Consider the following 19,479-nt stretch of genomic DNA (forward strand, 5'->3'; position numbering starts at 1 on the left):
TGTGTTCAAAATAGTACATATGCTAGATAAACCAAGAAACTGCCTCCTCCTTGCGTATAATTAAAAATTCATGGCCAGATTCTTCAGACGATGCTGCTAAAAGCCCCACTTTAACTGGGGGCACAGAGGTAGGTAAAAGGGAAGTGATTTAAGGTGGTCATGCCTATGACTTCTCATCTCCTACATATTTATGTCATACAGAACCCTTAATAACACTGCCCCCATATACATGCTCATATGGCCAAATACTCTCCTAGCCACCCTCTTCGCTCTTCTCACAACTTGTGTCTCTCTTCAACCATCATCATTTCTTTACACTCACGTATCCAAGATTGTATCCTTTCTTTACCCATTCTCTGGAATTCCCTATCATGTCCTGCCCAATAGATGGTAAGTTTGCAAAAACAGGATTGTCTTCTCTTTTGTCTTCAATGTAAACTCTGGCTATGTATCTTAATGCATAGTTGATGATAGAGTCCAATAGTTTGGACCATATACTAGAGACTTACCTGTTTGTTTAGGTTGAGGCCATCACTATTTTTTTAAATATATGTTTTTAGTTGTCAGTTCCTGAGCCCTGTACTGACATCCCTTCCAGAATGATAAAGTACCTTGCATGTGATCCCCAGGCCTTGTATCTGCCCAATACATCCTGAATGTAATTAGGGCTAAATAAATTTAGGTTGGAAAAGTTGTGTTGCAGGATAAGCGGAGGATAAATTCTCTTTCATTCTATGCAATATGGGACCTGCAGTATCAACTATCTTGACAGATATTCCTAACCACCTCCAGAGCTAGAAAACCTAAATATCTGGAATGTGGTTGCTAAAAACTAGCTCATCCTCCTTAACAAGTGATGCTTTGAATGCTAATTTGGTGAAATCCTTAACCCCCTTTTTATCAATGCCCTATCTACTCATAAAGAATTGAGATGCACTTCAGACATCTGAAGTGACAGTAATGCTTGAAATAAAAATAACAATGAAAATAAAGAGCCCTATTCTCTCCCTCTAAGGCACCTCAATGGTGCACAAGCTGTGACCCTTTTTTTTTTACAGAAATTGGTTAATGGGGCACTGGGATCTCATTTAATTTTTATTTATTTATAAATATGTACTTACCGTATATTCCGGCGTATAAGACGACTGGGCGTATAAGACGACCCCCAACTTTTCCAGTTCAAATATAGAGTTTGGACTATACTCGCCGTATAAGACTACCCCACTACTGAGCGTACAACAACCAGCCAATCACGGCAAGCGATGTACCTTACTGGTGATTGGCTGGTTGTTATACAGACATACACATACATACACTGCCCTTACACACACACACACACACACACACACACATATATATATCTACACATACTAACATACGCCTGTCAATAGATACACATTAATACACTGCCCTCACCACACACCCCTGCCTTTACACACACACACATGTATATATATATATATATACATACACACACACATGTATACACACACACAAACACACACATGTATATATATATATATATACACACACACATGTATATACCGTATATATATATATACACACATGTATGTATGTATATATATATATATATATATATATATATATATATATATACACCAGCTTACAAACACACAAACACACTGACCATCTCACACCAACATACATACACTGCACTCACACCCCTTTCTCCCCATCTCTTACCTTTCTCATCTTCTATCTTCTTTCTTCCATCCAGTCGTGGGAGCGCGAGGTCTGTCATGTCAGACCTCTGTTTACTGCTCCCTCATCACTACGCGCCGGCAATTGATGCCGAGCGCCCGAACATGACGTCATCACCGTGCTCTGCATCAATAGCCGGTGCGTAGTGATTAGGGAGCAGGGAAGCCGAGGTCTGAAGTGCCAGACCTCGAGCTCCCTAATGTCGGGCTAGTTAGAGGGAGGTCGTGATCTCCCCAACCAGCCCTGCTGATCAGGGCTAGTTGGGGAGATCACGATCTTGCACCTACCTCAAGACCGGCCCAGGGGAGGCGGCTTCTCCACTCGCCCCTCCCCTAGAGATTTGTGGCTTCGTGGGACTCTCCGGCTGGGTAAGTATTCGGTACTCGGTTAGTACCCGGTGTATAAGACGACCCCCGACTTTTAAGAAGATTTTCTGGGGTTAAAAAGTCGTCTTATACGCCGGAATATACGGTACTTATTTTGAATGATGTTTGTGCAAGGTAGTAGGGTTTGACTCACAAGTTACCTCTTACTCTCTAGTGATGCAAAGTGAATATTTCAAGTATGAAATTACAAATACCACTTTTTGCTTATTTTTATTTCCCATTACAGTTAGGAAATATAAAGAAAATATTCATCAGATTCTAAATTGGAGTAATCAATAAATCTTTATTTTTAATTAGAAAAAAGAAAAGGAGGTTGAGGAGGTTTCTCTGACAGGGAAAGCTCATGTCAGGCCCTGAGACCCGCTCCCACTTGGAAGGTCTTCTGTTCCAGGACACCATTCTCATTGGTGGTTCAGCGCTGATCTCTCTACAGGAAGGTAGGGACGGCCTTGGTGGTGGGGTTTCCTTCCCTGACCCTATATAACCCCTGCTCTGGCTTCAGACATTGCTTGTGTATTCCAAGCGGTGGCATCTGCCTTGGTACAGATGCCATTCACCCTTACGCCACTTAGTTTGCTGGCTTTGGCAACAATAAATGAAACGCTGGGTAACTAGAGGCTTATGCAAAAAAAAAAGTGTTTCTTTCCACCTGGACAGAGCACCTGTAAGTGCTAAAAATAAATGCAATTTTTTTGCATTAGCAAAAGTAGTTGCCCAGCATTTTATTTATTGTTGGCATTGAGTCATATCCTTTTTGTTTATGACCTGTGGGAGCCCCCGTGACTACAGCATGCAACCTAAAGTCCAAGCAAGGTGGGAACTGTTCCTTCTTTTTGCTCACTATACTTGCTTGACCCTGTTTGACCTGCCGGCTTTTGACCTTGGCTCGTCTCTAGACTACCCCAGCTATCTCCAGTCTCTCGACCTTGACTTGCTGATCTTACGCTGCCTGCAACAACCTCTGAACTGTTTGACCATGGTTGTGCTCCATCCTCCTGGCTGACTGTCAGGCCCCAAGGCCCCTGTCTTACGCTCCCAGTCGTGACCCGCCTGACAGCCTTTTTATAAGGCTTCTTTAAGAAGATAAATTGATAGCTGATCAGGTCACTCACAACCAGTGCATGGAATCCCATCATATGATTGACAGCTGAGTCAATACTTTTAACCATTTAGATGTAGAACTAGCCAATACTGTTCTAATTCCACTTAGAGTACAGGGTGTCAGTTCTGCTATGTATCTCAGAATACAAAGTAAACAGGTAAAGACCCAGTAGTTATACACAAAAATTACAAGAAGGGAAGAACATCTTAAAAAGCATATAAATTCTGATTTTGGGGTGTTCTTGAAATGACCAATCAAACAAAACAGCAAGGAGTGAGTGCATATCCAACAAATAAATAGTAATGCTTCACATAGGTACTTTTAAATAGCATTTGTTGGGAGTGTGCTGACCCAGTAGTTCCAATCATTATTTTTAAATGCGGATTCCCAGTTTCCATTGGTTATACAACAAAAGTGTTATCAGATAACCATACCATGTGATGTCGCAAGAAAATATTCTGAGATACATAACAGAAATGTTACAGAGCTTATTGAAAGTGACATTTGTTTATGTTTTAACCTATTATGAGAATTGTTTCCAGATGAACTGATACAGACACATTTTTACTCGAATAAACTTTGTTTCAGTTTTGGGGGCACATTATGTTCTTTACTTTGAGTGGTTCCATAATAATTAATGATAATAATTGTACAAATCTGTCAAATAAACAACTGCCATTAGGAAACCAACATTGATTAAGTCTGAGCCAACACAACCGTTCTTTTTGCTAAAGCATTTTCTCAAGAAATGCATTTTACTTTTGCTGATAGATTTTTAACACCAGAAAAAGAAATGATTTTATTTCAAACTTCTTAATGATTAACAAAGTTGCTGAATACTAATAAACTCTGTAAACTGCAGACGTTTCTTAAAAGAACTTTGAATCATTTAATTTTAGTGCTTCAAAGATGTTGTTTGAGATATTAATTCAATAATGAACATCATGGAAACATGTTTGACCATGGCATTGATGTTCAACTGGTGGCCAGTACAATTCTTAAGGGATTTTCTGTGGCTGATGTTCTCCACCTAGCCCAACCCCTTGGTCTCACAACATGGTTACATATTATCTTTAATACACTCAAATGCTTCCTGTAGCTATTGATTAGTCTATCATAGTACACTTCTCCACAAAATAACTGCCATCAGTTAGTGATATTTGTGGCTTTTTTTAACACAAATTGCATGCTTCTTGTTGGCTCACAACATCTCAATGGGGTTTAAGTCTTGAGTTTGACTACCCCCCATAAAAACCTTTAAACTTCCTCAATCTCTTTCTTGTATTTGGATCACTTTTTGGATGGCCCATTTGCATGTCAGCTGAAAGACGGATGGCTTGATATTCTTTTGTACAATTCTGTGACATGAAGTGCAGTTCATGGTTGCTTTAAAGTCTGTCATGCCTCTTCTGCATGTACCTTACATCCCTCCAAGGACGGTACATGTGAGCGCCTGAAAACTACCATCGTTCGCAACTCCAAACTCTCTGCCTGGGAGAGACAGCAACAGAAGGTCACACCCTCAGAAAGTAGGTAGTGTTTCACATTGCAGATACACTCGGGCTGCCATCAGGGGAGCATGGCTTCAAACAGCCTTCACATAGACAGAGCATAATGTTTAAAAGCAAGAAATTAGTGAAGATGATCTTCTTTATGTGAGGAATACCTGCCCCATAATTTGTATTTTTATAACCTTCAGTGTGTCCTGTTGTGCCTGAAGTTCCTATTTTCCTGTGAATGTGTTTGACCTCCAGCCTGTCACCTCAACTAAGAACCTACATTGCCAACCTTTACCTCTGCTTCTATATTTTACTATGCTTTTGCCTGTGCATTTTGAATTTCTGCCCTTGTGTACCCATTCACTGTTACTTCAGTTTTCTTCAAATCTGACTTTTCAGGGACAGTGTCTCTGTTTGCATTATATAGTGTGTGCGACTATATCTCCTGGTCTTGGACTTCATCTCTCATGGTAAGAGATCCCATCAGCACAGAGTCCTAATGCAACAAAGCATTTCTGCATTATTGTATCTGTTGACTACAAGGTTAAGTAAAGACGCTTATGCTTAAGGGTGAACTAGACTTACCAGACTCGACTAAGGTTGCATGTCTTTTCATGCTAATATTCGCAAAATAACTTACAGATTCATTAATCCACAAGTTATTTGAAGGGATTTATGAGTGCCTACTACTTAAAATTTTGCAAGTCACAGGCAAGGGCATGCATGTTTTTTTCCAACAAAGCACAAATTACTCAGACTAAACAACCATGGGCACCTACAATATTCAACCAATTGTTAACTATATATATATATATATATATATATATATATATATATATACTGAAAGTAAAATATAGGAAATTCTTCTGATAACTCCTTTAACCGTGCCCCCACACTACATATGATCAATGCTTAGGGGAGTGTGAACAGCCACATATAAATATTAAATTGTATTTAACTTATCAATCCCTAAATCCGATATAAGTAAATATATATGTTGCTTTTTACTTAAGAACTTATTAACATTACAAGACTGTTTACAATTCCAAAAATGTTTTTTCTTATGAACATTTTACTGCTTACTCCAAGTGGTTATGCAGGTCTTTTCTTAATCTAATTAAGTCAAATAGAAATCCAATTTCAAGCATTGTTGTCTTCGTATGAGACCCACAGCCTACAGTCTCTGTAATTCTGATATTCAATAGATTAAATAAGACTGTATTATATTTCATTGAAAACATGTTTATCCAGTTGAAAATATGGTCTTAACAGTAAAATTGAATATCCTGAAAATTACCGACATCTACAAAATTCCGAAATTGGCAATTATGCCATACAGGGAAAAGAAAAAATGTCGGTGCGCTAAACTAGTCTCAGGCTCAAATAATACAAATGTATAATATAAGGCCTACCAAACAGTGTGAGCATGCTGCAAATACAGTGTGTTGGCTGTACAATGTATACAAAAAACAAAATACTGTCTGCGCTTCTCACCCTAATAAAGTTGGCAACAAATATATAAACATAATATAAATGAGAGGTTTTGGTTATATGAATTGGCCAAAGCATAATTAAGTTCACCCGCCACGTCAAGGCACACTCTCAATAGGGTGAGATCCTACTCTCACCTCCTACATAGTGGGCACACAAAGCAGTTTATACTGCTACCAAAACCAGATTAATGTGTTGGGGGAGGTGCAATTAAACCTCCTCCCATTTAACCCCTGGACAGCAAGCTGCAACCAGACTGATGAGGAGCCAACAAGCTCAAATATATGCAAACAGGGAAAAGAAAAAATGTCGGTGCGCTAAACTAGTCTCAGGCTCAAATAATACAAATGTATAATATAAGGCCTACCAAACTGTTTTTTTCCCTGTTTTTTTCCCTGTTTGCACATATTTGAGGTTGTTGGCTCCTCATCAGTCTGGTTGCAGCTTGCTGTCCAGGGGTTAAATGGGAGGAGGTTTAATTGCACCTCCCCCAACACATTAATCTGGTTTTGGTAGCAGTATAAACTGCTTTGTGTGCCCACTATGTAGGAGGTGAGAGTAGGATCTCACCCTATTGAGAGTGTGCCTTGACGTGGCGGGTGAGCTTAATTATGCCATACAAATACTATAATTTTTACATAATGACATACACCAGTATAACTATATGGCAATATCAAATCCCATTTGATTGCCCCATGCCACTCATAAAATTATTTTAAACTGATTTTAGTACAAATAGTTGTAGAGAATATGTGCTTGGTATTTGTATGCGATGTGGAATAATCTGTTTTCTCACATGCTTTCACTTGAATAACAACTTTGCTAAAATTATTGCTGGCTTTATTTATATGGCCCTTAGTTCTACGCTGAAGACGAGGACTTTATGGCTTTAAGGGTCATCACTAGAGGGGCCTTGAAAAGTATGCTCCATTAGGGTAACTTAATCATTTTCAATCCCTCCATTCAACTGGGGATGAGGGGTTATGGGTAAATTGAGGAACGTATACCTGGGCCCTATACTCTTCACTCAAACTTCACTCAAGCCCCCTGCCTAGTTGTGTGCAAGTTAGCTGTTGCAAACTCAGATTTTCATACACATTCACAGCTGAGTGAACAGACCCAATTTGGTTTTCATATTAGGTTCATAATATTTTAATACTGCAAATTACTCACAAATCAAAGCTCTTAGAATATACATGTCTTGTAGCATCACAAAAGTAGAATATGTAGTCATTGTGAATGAGATACCACTTTGCACATAGGGCATTTTAATATTAGCGCTCTTCTGAGAAATGAATATTCTTCTTCAAAGCGATATCTGCACAACTAGGCCTGCAAGTTGCCGCAGAGGTTGTCTAAATATTCATAATTGTATAAGATTTACAAGACGTGCATGCTACATGTTCCTAATGCAAAATTTTGTATATTTGCAAATTCCTATTTTTGTTTTTTTTGTTATTTCAAACTTTGTAAGTAGTGTAATGCTGTATTGGTTTTCTGTCTTTGTTTTCATGGTTGAAGTCTTAGGAGCATAATTGGATTGCTTGGGGCATTGTATTTAATCAATGACCTGTGATTTTTTTGTGTGATGGCTTATCTATAAATCATGAGTTCATCTTAGTGTTTTCTTTCAAATCAGCACTAGCTCAAGAAGTATTTAAGCTGTAAATAGCTGTACAATTTTGTTTCACTGCTGATTATGGACCATGTGCATCCACTGACACTGGTCCATGGCTTTTCAGGGGTGTAACTATAAATCACAGGGTCGTAGTGTGAAAATTGCCCTACTGCCCGACTTTACCTTATCAGTGCCATCTTTCCCCCCTAACAGCCAACCTGTGTCATCTTTGCCACCAAACAACTTGTCAGTCCCCCACGCAGATTGTCTGTGTCATCTTTGGCACCAAGCAGCTTGGTAGTGCCCCAAAACAGATAACTTGTGCCATCTTGCCCCCCAAAAAGCCTGCCTATGTCCCTGTCCAATAGTTCGAAGCCACGAAAACGAAGCAACAAGCTCTAGATTTCCATCCATGCCCTTTCACTCACAATCTCTCACACTCTTGTTCACTCTCATGCTCTTTAAACGTTTCCCTACCTTCTCTGCTGACCACTTCCACTTCTGCTTCCACTTCCACATCTTCTTGTTCTTCATCATGTATCTTCTCTGTTTCATCTTCTCTCTTTTATCTTCTATGGTTTATCTTTGTCCGCATCTCTGCAGACATAACTTGAAACAAATGGAAACACTCAGGGAAAAGGATGTCACTGATTTTGATGGACGTTCACCTTAGAGCAAAATGGCAGTGCTTCCAGTGATATCCTCTTCCCAAAATTCCAATTGGTGAAGAAGATGTTGCTAAAATCTTGTTTTTAAGTTATTCGTTTCTTTGTTATTGAGTACTTTTAGAAAAATAGCAGATTTTGTGTTCAACCCTATGTGTGAAATCTCCCATAATGGATTAATACTGGTTTTACAGTATTCAAATTGTTCTGATTATCCCCAGCATAATCTTCTGTTGTGAATGTAAATTAATTAATGAAATTAAGTGATACATTTACCAAACAAATCCCCCAATCAGAATCAAACAATAAACTAACAGTTTGATTGCCCTGTTATGGTTTTTTAGCAGGATCGTGCCAAGATGCCAAGACATCAACACCTTTCCATTACCTGTGTTCTCAAGATGCATATGAAATCATTCTCATCTTATTGAATCCTGGGCAATGACAAATGACACCACCTGATATCCAAGACTGAAGAAACTTGGTATATTTTGTTTGGAAAATCCCACCTGTCACCCAGTTAGCAGCCAAGCTAAAAATCATAAACTCTAAAAGCTAACCCAGTGGCATAAACTGATGATAGAATGTTAAAGCATAGATTTGTCTTTAACATTTTTAAAAAGTTTCAAACATCTTAATTTGGCACATACAGGGCGGCCCTTTTTTTTTTCTTTCTTTTTAAGCCGAGAAAAGAGAGAGAGAGGGCGCCAAGTGGTTTTATCTTACCAAGTTGTCAGTACCCGCTCGGCGCCCCTCTCTCTCTCCTCTGCGAGCCCTCTACCTCGGTCTCGGTGCCGGCTTGTAATGTTGAGCTCCGGAAGATGGCGTCATTTCCGGCGCTCAGCATTACAAGCCGGCACCGAGACCGAGCAGGGAGACTCACCGCAGGACTGCTGAAAGGTAAGTACGGGGGGGAAGGTAGATAATGGGGGGGCGGCAGGGAGAGGAAGGGTAGATAATAATGGGGGGCGGCATTTTAAACTTCGCCCCAGGCGGCATTTTGTCTTGGGCGAGCCCTGGGCACATAAACAGCCAAATAATTTAATGATCACTTGTAATTAAAAATATTGACATCAACAAACTGAAATATTACAAAAATCATTATTTCAAATGTATTATAATAATATAGGGCTTTGTAGAGATTTTGACTTTGACTTTGACTTTTTCTCTTGTCATCTTGACTATTTTAGACTCACTTCATATTGCTGTCATTATATCTCTCCATCAATGCCTTTAATTGAATGTCTAATGATGTCTCAAAACTAGAATTTATAGTTATTCAAAGGTCATGGGTTCTATTTTTCCCTTATAGAGTGACATTAATGATATTGTTTTGATGAATCGTGCCTATAGGAAAATTCCAAGGTGTGATGTCTTTTATAAAAGAGAGAAATGGCTGACACTTTTAAGTTCTTTTTACCTATTGCTGTATGGGTAATCCATGAGAATGAATTACGGGATATCTATATTTAAAAATTTAAAAACTTCAGATAATAATGTTACTCTGAATGAAATACAGTACTGTGCAAAAGATTTAGGCAGGCGTGAAAAAAATGTTGCCATTTTTGAATGCTTTCAGAAATAGACATGTTAATAGTTTTTTTTTAAGCATTTAACAAAATGGAAAGTGAATGAACTGAAGAAAAAACTAAACCAAATCAATTAGTCAGGTCAGGTAGGTAACTCTCGGAGAACTAACTACAGTTTGCCTGTGGATTTAGGCTGCCTTTGTAGCTTTTCTCTCTTTATGTAATCTTAGACAGATTGGGTGATGTGAAGGTCAGGCCTCTGTGGGATCCATAATATCACTTCCAGGACACTTTGTTCTACTTTACACTGAAGATAGTTCTTAATGACTTTGGCTGTATCTTTAGGGTCGCTGTCATGCTGCAGAATACATTTGGGGCCATTCAGATGCCTCCCTGATGATACTACAGGAATTGTAAGTATCTATCTGCACCTTTCAGTATTAAGAACACCATAAATTCTGACCAAATCTCCAACTCCATTTGAAGAAATGCAGCCTCAAACTTGCAAGGAACCTCCACCATGCTTAACTGTTGAATGCGAACAGTCATTCTTGTACCACACTCCAGACCATCAGCGAACTGTGTTTTTGAGAATAGTTGAGCCACTTAGCTTTGTTTCCTCCAATGCTGATGGAACTGCTGAGACATCATTGAATTGGGAAGGGAAATAAGCATGATGTGTCTTTCATTTGTTTCCTTGGCTGACCACTACATATATGGGTCTCAAAATTACCAGTTTCTTTGTGCTTCTTTGGGACCTGCCTCACTGCCATATAGATTATCCATTAAAGCACCAGGGTCCCCTGAAGTCCAGGGTAGGTTGCACGCACGTGCCTGGTGGACCTAATAGTTAATCTTTGTTTTGTACAGATATGATTATATAATATCTATAATCAGAGTGAGGCCTCAATAATGTACAAAAGACATGTTTTTGTTGGAAGAATCACTTGTTGGAAGATCGTAGGAAACCTCACTCTTAGGCCACTACAGAGGAGTCCCCTTCATTCTAAGTTGGGGGGCAATTTTTTAATATAGTGTGGGGTGCTAACTCAGGAAAGACCTAGGACAGCGCCCTCCTTAAACATACCACTACCCATAGCACTGCAAGGTCATAGATATTTCTGCTTTGCTCTTGCATTTTCTAGCGTCTGCCTCTTAATCTGGTTTTTATAGGAGTCTTTGCACCTCATTACAATTATTATGTCAATGATATCATATACTTTAATTGTATGCTATTATGTTTGGTAAATGGGTCAATTGCAGTGTTACTGACAGGCATTGTAATTCAACCAATAAGAAGATCCGAATTCAGCCGTATCACACGTAGCAAAAAGCATTTTGTTTCTGCACTGTATTAACAGGAAAAAACTATTTGCTGTCACAAGTATGCAACACACATGAAAACCAATACATTTTCAGAACTGCTACAGAGAAGCTGCTGCCTAAATTCTTATAGCTTCAGGTAGGAAGCAGAACAGGCTTTTCAGCAGAGATAAATCATTTAGACCTCTGTTGTGCACAGGGTAAATCAGTCTGTGAATCACAGGGCCAGCAGCAGGTCACAAGAATAACAATCCACGGAGCTGCTTTTGTTAAACTCTCTGAAACAACAACCTTGTTTCTATCAGCAATTAGCCTTGTGTCTATGCAGTAAAAAGACTGAAAGCAAAACACCTCAGCGTTTTAAAAAGAAGTTAGCGAGAAACCTGCAAATCTACAGACCCCTTTTTCCACTCTGTAGCTATTTATCAACTGTTTGTACTTGCACAACTCACATCACAGTACACCAAAAACGTAGACACTCGTATGAATCGCAAATTTAAGAAACTTTGGTAAATTTGGCGATTCGTACAAAGTCACAAAAAGAAGGCCAGACCACCCCACGAATCAGATAAAAACAAGGCCAAAAACTAGTCAGATAAAAACAAAGCAAAAAACAAGAATACACGTGCTTACATTCACTCACATTCACTGACACCCTCACTCTCTCACACGTTCATTCTCTAAATGTTTCCATACCTTCCCTGCTGACCACTTCTCCTTCTGGCGAGTGGCACCCACCTGATGAATGGCCACTGACCACCAATATCCCAGATTCCGCACAAAATAGATGAATTGTAAACCCTCTGATTAAATTTACAGATCAGCAAACCCATTTTACGTAGAGTTATATAATCTACTAAAGATATAAGATCCACTAAATACATATCTAGGTCATTTCTTGCATTGTTTTCTTAATTTCCCATGATGCTTTACAAATACAAAGCTGTAAGGAATCCTAGAATGTGCTTGCATTGTTTGAGCAGATTGCCAACAGGCCCCTAGCCATAGAGATTGTTTGATATTCATATATTGTACAATCATTAGGATCATGACACAACTTGTGACAGCACCAGTTTAATCGACTTTTATCACCGTGGAAACTTCTTTTCTGCATTGAATGTCAAACCATTCATGGATGAAAACTCTCTAAAAAAACATATAACAAATGAAAAATTGCTACATCAAATGAGTTAAAATTGGATACTTTCATATTTCCTTGAACAAAAAAACTGTATGCTTTAATTAAAAGGGAAAGAACATTAATTTATAAAACAAAACAAAAAAGAAAAAGTCTGCAAGCAGATCATTCCAATATGTTATTGAGTAGTGTAGCTGGAAGGTATTCTTCCAAAATGATGACATACTGTATGTGTATAAAATAGTAAAATGCTATGGAAACCTTTATTGCCATGGAAAGTTCTGAATTACGTATTTGCATGTTAAGATACGATTCACGCTGTGATCTGGATTCTTCCTAAAATCAATCAAAGAAAGACACAGTGGAAAGCAGGATGTACTTAGTGTCCAATGGTAACAGCATGCACAAAGTAACAGGAGCCAGAACATGATTAACCTGTAGGTACAGATGTGGCTTGCATTTCTAGTTGTTTAAAATATAAGCCTAGTTCCTGATCCATCCTACAGAATTAAATTGTTGATTATTGACTGTAAAAACAACATTTGATATTTAATGCAATCCAAATTAATTATTGCTTGGGAAAATAGTAGAAAAAGTGGTAAATAATATATGAATATAAAACTGAAAACTGTTTATTTCATTAATGTCTACCTGGTGGAAGCCTATACTGATATTTCTGTTTGTTTCATGCCGTGGAAAGTCCACAGAGCTGTTATGCAATGATGTTATTATTAAGATTTATACAGGGATCACTTGGTAATGCAGTGTAGCCACAATAATTTTAAGAGTTGATGTGGAGTTATATTTTTGAGATTCATGGCTTTGGGATATTTGCTTTGAATGAATTATTCAGTTTCTGAAATCCCTGCGTATTTTCCCAACTAACTGCAAAAACAATTTCGAGATGATAAGTGTAAGTCCTGGAACTGTACACACCAGTTAAATTCAAGTACAGCGAGCATGTAACAATTATTTCCGAATAAATGTTACCAAACAACAGCAAAGTATTTTGTTTTCCTCTAAGGTTACTTTTTTTACGTAGCAAAAAAGAGACCAAGCTGTTAGAAGCTTAATTACTTACTTTGTTAAATATATATTATTTAGCTAATTATTCTCCTGGTGTAGTTCGTAAACAGGCACTAGCAAACATTTTGAGGTTAAATGAATCAATAATTAATTAAAAACAGCAACAATTTCATGAAATTGGGATTCCCAGTCAGGTTTTATAGCTGTGGTCTTAGTATTGTAGATGAAGGATTAGATGGGGAATGTGGCAGATATTTGAGTGGTATTTAGGGTAATAAAAAGAAAAAAAAAGTGAGTTAGAATTCTTTTAACTAACTGTCACATTAGAGGTATTTTTGGTTTGCATGGAATGTTTTTCTCTTGTGAAGTAGCATATATGTTAACCTTTGTAAGTATAATTTTTTCATCTTCTTTACATCAGTGTAGACAGAATGGGTCATTTGTGCCTCTTTCAAGAATTATGCCCCAAGCAATGCAATATTGGACGGTAAACAATTTCATAATGTATGGATTTTGATAATCCGCTAGCAGATCAAATTATTATACATCGTACAGCATATTTTAATCTCAGGAGGAATTGACATCCAGTACAGAGCAAAGAGGTTAGTACAGTGAGCTTCAGAATCTGGTTATTAATCCAGAAAAAAAATGAATGTCCAAACCCAGCTATATGCTGACAAAGAGTTGGAGGTATATAATGTTCTAGATCTAGTGTTTTTGTCTCCCTTGTTTTCATTGTAAGATGTGAAAGCTTTATGTTCTTACATATTGTATCAAAACTCTGAAAAAGTGGGGTATTTACTTTTGGAGCTGCCCTTAGGGCTAACCCTCCCTGGGTTAGCCCTAAGGGCAGCTCCAAAAGTAAATACCCCACTTTTTCAGAGTTTTGATACAATATGTAAGAACATAAAAAACATATATGCACCACCAGCCACCACCCTCCGCTGAGCATTGGGAAATGAAGTCATATCCTGGCACTCCGCTTTTTAAAAAGTTGCGGGCAAGGGCAGATATGATCTATGGATGCTGTGCCAACTTGGCACAGTCCTCCATAGTGTCGATGGGCAGGTTGGGGAGATCAGTAATCTGCCTTTTAACAGGCCCAAAGATCGCCAAGAGGACAATCAGGCTGACTGTTATGTGGCAAAGGTTATGCTTTAAAAAAATTATGAATATGTACATTTTAAAGGTGCTGTCCACTTATACAAAACATATTGTACTCTCTAGTATGCTAACAAAATATACCTAAGCAAATCTGTCATTTTATTAATGTTTATTTCCATGAAAAACACATAAATGTTTAAATTTTTTATGGAAACCTACTTTTGAGTCACATGACAATTAAGTGTTCCTAGCAAAAGTTTTGAACAAGGCAATATTTTATATGACTAAATATTTTTTTTATAATTTCTTTTTTTATAATTTTAGAATTATAATTATAATTTTAGGCATTCAGCTTTCAATTCAACTAGGAATGATGTTTCTAATCCTACATTTAGCAGTAAAGTATTAAATTCAGCAGAGCCTGTGCGCATGAGGGGCAAGTGTGCCCACTGATTGACTTCGTCTTATTTTATTTTTATTTTTTAAAGAGTTTTTCAATATGCACTTTTCTTTAATGGGGGTATTGGGACAATAATCCCTTCTTGACTATGACAATCAGATACCATCAGATATCTATTGCAGGCTACCAATTGACAAATAGATTTACATGGATTCATTAACTCATTGGACCCAGTCAGTCCATAGCACTGGGTTTAGGTAGTGTAAACCCCGGTGCGCTTCCATTGGCAGCTGGGTAGGGAATGCCATTGCATCCATCTACACAATTTACTATTCTGATTTCAGCCACAGGGAGGAGCTTAGATGTTCCTTTTTTTTTGTTAGAAAAACTATGTGTAGGCACAGGAAACCTTTAGTGAACTCCAATAAATAAAAATAATTTGAAAACGCAGTCAAGACTTTTTCTCAATAACTTTTCAGCTTCTCTCATGCAAGAAATCATGAGCTGCCAAGTGAGAAAAATTTCATTAGTTCTCTGTTTAGATTGCTGATTAATAAATCATCAGCACTAGCAAAAAAGGGATTCAGCTAGTTGAGAGGAGATTGAGCTGACAGTTAAGATATTTGGGAAGGCTTTTAGAATTTATTTCTTCCCAATATCCAAATTTTAATTACAGAAAGGAGGGGGCAATATTGATTTCCTTTACAAAAAACTTATAAAAGAAAGAATACTTTAGAGCGGTAGAGATGATAGATAGACTGATAGATAGATAGATAGATAGATAGATAGATAGATAGATAGATAGCAATGTCTACAGCCCTCATATTAATGGGGTAGTGGTAGAGGTAGAATGCACACTATAATACCTTGTAATCATTCTTCAAAACCAACCTCATATTGGTCCAAAAACCAGCAAAAATGAATAAAGTATCGCTTAGAATAAGTTTAATGTAGCTTGCCCGTAGATTAATATGTAGAGATTCACCAAATTGATTATTATGTACTTGGATTTCAGAAAACAGAGAATTCTAATAAAAAGAGCAACCTTAGTATATTTTTAAGAAATATATATATATATATATATATATATATTCCAAGCATTCCCTAGAATAATCGTTAAAAAGCGCAAATTGGGTAAATTTAAACTGAATTGTTAATGAAGAAAGTTTTTCTACATATTAGTGAACTGTCAGTATAAATGCTTATTTTGCAAGATGGATTTTTATAACTTTTCCAAATCCTGGGGTTTTACATTAGTAAGGTACTGCTCCGAGTACAATATTTTATATAAGTTGTTGTAAAAAATGGAGAAAGAAAGCAATTTAAAGCAAATTTGCATATCACCTAATTGTATATTTTTTATTTACTATTATTAGATTTATTTCTCTAGCACCTACTTTTCTCCCCATCCTTGTGTTACCTGATATATGTGATATTTCTCTATGTTACTATTTCCTACTTTAGCATAATTATTTTTAACTTTTTACTTACTGGTTTTAAAAAACCAATATACTGTATATAATTACAAACTAAATTAATTTAAAGTTTGACCCGCAGTTTGTTATTTCTCTGGGCAGGGGAGTGGTGTTTGAGCATGCCGACTCTCCACCTACACTCCTACCACTATTACCCCTGTTTCACCTCCTACTCAAGACCCTCTAAGGGCTGTTAGGAGCTAGACCCATCATTATACGTGATTAGCGTTGCTTCTTCAGTCCCCCAGAAGAGGGAAAGATCTAGGTACCCTACCCCAGCAAGTTTCCAGGTATGTTTATGAGAGGTAAACAAGCCAGCCCTGCTGTGGCACAACGTTTTTGAGCTGCATGTAAGCCAAGTCAAACTCATCTGCTGGGTATCAGAAATCCTTGCTCACTTTTATAGGGACACCAGAACCAATATACCAAAAATGGAGGATATGTTTGAACCAGTTATGCTCTGGTTGAAAGTTCTCCTATTTTAACAAGACAAGCAAAACATGGATTTTGGCTTAGGTTGACAAGGACTATGGCTAGGGTTGCAGGTCTAGGGTGGGGGTAAACCAAGGATAATGGAGCGCATATACATGTGGGAAGGAAAAAAACAAATCCAATAGTGCAATATTGATAATAAAAATATATTTATAGTGTATAAGTTACACAAAGGGACTGGATAAAGCAGGCTCATCGAAATGTCAGGCTTCCAGAAATTGAGTGTAGTATTAATAGAGATGTGGCACAACTCAGCGAGTATTGTGCAAAAGCAAGTAGAAATCAAACATCCGGTATAAGGTAAAAGTGTTTCCAATTTATTCCCTCCAGGGTGGGGGTAGCCTGCAGTAGGGATCCCCACTGGATCACCATAGAAGAGCCTCCTTCACAAGGCACAATGTCTCTCTATCTGGTCATCCATCTTAACGTCTATCTAATTGTTTGTTTTTATATCTGCACACAGTTTATAAGATGTCTGTTCACTTATAAAACAATATCATTACATTATTTTATCAATATAATTTGTATATCAGTAATTATGTCTGAACTTCAAGGTCACCATAATGTTTTGTGTTTTTTATTAACCTGACAGCTTAGCACTGTGCAGTTTTGGGGTTGATCTAACAGAGATATTAATTACAAAGTGATTTCCTGCCAAAACCATTTTAGAAAAGAAGTATAAATAAAGCAAGCAGAGAAAAACAACAATAGCGTGAAATCCCTCAAAACAAAAAAGAAAGAACAAACATATATTGAGAAATAGTAAATGTGGTTTATGTAGCTTTCAGTTGTTTAATGGGTTATATCAATTCACTAGAGGTAGAGGACAGAAAAAAGAAAGAACATTAAGAAAGACAGTGTAAAATGTGTAAAGTAGACTTTAGTCTACACTGTATTTTTAACCCCCTCTTTTGTCCATGGACTTCAACATTAGAATATAAATGTATAGATAAAGACAAGTTAAAAACTGTGGCATTTGTTACACTATTGAGGTCAACTATGGCTCCCCCATGCCCCAGAAAGAATACACACATATTTTGATTACATTTTATATTTATTTACACAAATAAAATGTGAAGAGCCCAAAGTGAGCACAAAGTGAACTTAGTTTTCATGTTAATATAATTAATATGCTAATATAATTAATCAATCTAATTATTAATAACATTAAAAAAGATTGTGAAGATGAGTCATTTCTTCATTTAGTATGGGACAATCCGTTAATTGTTATTATTACAAAATTATGCAACTAGCCAATATAAGCTTCATGATTGAGGCATATTTCAAACAGTGATAAGACATAAAAATAACCTAGTTATAAGACTGAAAGCTTGAAAGTGACCCAGCACAAAATAAAAAATAATTAAAGCTATTAATTCTAAATAGTTAAATGAATCTTATAACCACAGACAGTAATACCATATTTGCTCGATTATAAGATGACCCTGATTATAAGACGACCCCCCAAATCTTAATATTAATTTAGGAAAAAAAGAAAAAGCCTGAATATAAGACGACCCTATAGGAAAAAAGTTCTATTTTCCAACCTGCCCCCCAGTTATGCACATCTGCCCCAGAAATGCCTTATACCCCCTATATGCCACTGTGCCCCATGATATGCCTTTTAACCCTCTAAATGCCACTGTGCCCCATGATATGCCTTTTAACCCTTTATGCCACTGTGCCCCATGAAATGCCTTTTAACCCTATATGCCACTCTGGCACTTAGAGGGTTAAAAGGCATATTATGGGGAAGAGTGGCATATAGGGAGGTTTAAGGCATTTCAGGAGGCAGAGTGGTGTATAGAGGGTTAAAAAGGCATTTCTGGAGGCAGAGTGGCATTAAGGGGGTTCAAAGGCATTTCACAGAGCACCCTGCCTCCAGAAATGCCTTATGCCCCCCATTTAACACTCCCCCCCCCGCCCCACTTACCGGTACTTCTGAGTCTCTGAGTCTCCTGTCATGTAGCTGGGGCAACGTGTAGACTCACGCTGCAGCCGGAAGGAGGCGGGGGTTGTCTGCGTGCATCGCGCAGACATTCCCCGGCTGTCAGAGATCAGAGTTCCTGTGCCGCACCGGTGCGGGGAACTCTGATCTTTGAAAGCCGGGGAAGGTCTGCACGATGCACGCAGACAACCCCCGCTGCTAGCCACACCTCCTTCCGGCTGCAGCGGAAGTTGTCTATGCTACACGCTGCCCCAGCTGCACACCGGGTACTCTGAAGTACCGGTAAATGGGGCGGGGGGGTTGAGACAGGAGGATCCAGATCCCCTGCAGCTGCGGGGGATCTGGATCTTAGTCGTCTCATAGTCAGACTTTGAGGTCTGATTATAAGACGACCCCGATTATATTATAATCGAGCAAATACGGTACATCTTTGTTTTTGTAGAATACCAGTCAAAATAATTCATTTATTATAAAGTGGCACCTTTGACATTTAAATAATTCTAAAACTTCCTCTGCTTTACGCTTAATTGGTTACAAACATACTATCTATAATTATGACAT

The sequence above is a fragment of the Sceloporus occidentalis genome, unplaced genomic scaffold, assembly GCF_023333645.1.
Source record: "Sceloporus occidentalis isolate IW3139 unplaced genomic scaffold, rSceOcc1.0.p SCAF_15, whole genome shotgun sequence".
Taxonomy (NCBI): Eukaryota; Metazoa; Chordata; class Lepidosauria; order Squamata; family Phrynosomatidae; genus Sceloporus; species Sceloporus occidentalis.